This window comes from Pteropus medius, unplaced genomic scaffold, assembly GCF_902729225.1.
Source record: "Pteropus medius unplaced genomic scaffold, Ma_sr-lr_union100, whole genome shotgun sequence".
NCBI classification, from domain to species: Eukaryota; Metazoa; Chordata; class Mammalia; order Chiroptera; family Pteropodidae; genus Pteropus; species Pteropus medius.
Genome location: NW_024349568.1, coordinates 24,320 through 26,161, shown reverse-complemented (window position 1 = coordinate 26,161; position 1,842 = coordinate 24,320).

The window sequence follows — 1,842 nt, the reverse complement described above, 5'->3', positions numbered from 1 at the left end:
AGTCCAGGACCAGATGGCTTCACCAGTGAATTGTACCTAACATTCCAAGACGATTTACTACTTATTCTTCTCAAACTCTTCCAAGAAATCAAAGAAGAGGCAATACTTCCCAACTCATTTTATGAGGTCAAAATTACCCTGATACCGAAACCTGGTAAAGATAACACACACACACAAAAACTACAGACCAATATCTCTTATGAACACGTATGCAAAAAATTCTAAGTATGACACTAGCGAACTGAATACAGCAACATATTAAAAAGAATATACACCACGATCAAGTGGGCTTTATCCCAGGGGCACAGGGATGGTTCAACATATACAAATTGATTAATGTGATACACCGCATAAACCCATTAACAAATAAGTATCATATGATCATATCAATAGATGCAGAAAAAGCCTTCAACAAGACACAGCATCCATTTATGATCAAAACACTTAACAAAATTGGTATAGAAGGAAAGTACCTTAAAATAATAAAGGCCATATATGACACTCAGCCAACATTATACTTAATGCCGAAAAACTAAAATCCTTCCCTCTAAGATCAAGATTAAGACAAGGCTGTCCATTATCGCCATTGTTATTCATTATAACATTGAAGGTCCTGGGGAGTGCAATCAGACAAAAGAAAGATATAAAAGGCATTCAAATAGGAAACGAAGAAGTCAAATTGTCACTATTCGAGGATGACATGATTCTCTATATAGAAAACCCTAAAGACTTCACAAGAACACTACTAGAAAAAAATAAGCAAATGCAATAAAGTCTCTGGATACAAAATTAATGTTCAAAAATCCATAGTGTTCTTAAGCTCTAACAATGAAGTGTAATTAAAAGACATGGAAAAATAATTTCTTTTGCAATTGCAACAAAAAGAATAAAATACCTATGAATAAATTTAACAAAACATGTGAAGGACATATATAGTGAAAACTACAAGACCCTATTAAAAGAAATTGAAGCAGACACAAAGAAATGGAAAGACATTCCGTGTTCTTGGATTGAAAGAATCAACATAGTTAAAATGACCTTACTACCTAAAGCATTATACAGATTTAATGCAATTTCCATCAAAATCCCATTGCCACTTTTTTAAGAAATAGAACATAAACTCATAAAATTTGTATGGAAGCACAAAAGACTGAATTGCCAAAGCCATCCTGAGAAAAAAGAATGAAGCTGGAGGCAGCACTCTGCCTGACTTCAAATTATATTACAAAGGGACAGTAATCAAAATGACATGGTATTGAAAGCAAAGCAGGTACGCGAACCAGCGGACAGGATCGAGAGTCTAGAAAGAAACTCATATTTCAAACAAAGGTGCCAAAAACCTACAGTGGAGAAAGGAAAGCCTCTTCAATAAATGGTGCTGGGAATACGGAAAGCCACATGCAAAAGAATGAAAGTAGACTGTTGTCTATCACCATATACTAAAATTAACTCAGAATGGATTAAGGACCTGAATAAAAGACCTGAAACAATAAAATGCATAGAACAAAACATAGGAACTAAATTCAAGGACCTGGACTTAAAGGGAATTTTATGAATGTGCCCTCACAGGCAAGGGAAGTAAAAGTTAAATTAATGAATGGGACTACATCAAAGGAAAAAGCTTCTGCTTAGACAAAGAAACCATCAACAAGGTAAACAGACAACCATCTGAATGGGGAAATATATTTGCAAACAACACTTCTGATAAGGGTCTAATATCCAAAATATACAAAGAGCTTATATAGGACTCAATAATAAAAAAAAAAAAACAAGCCAATCAAAAAATGGGCAGACGCTTCTCCCAAGAGGACATACCAATGGCCAAGAAACATATAAAAAGAT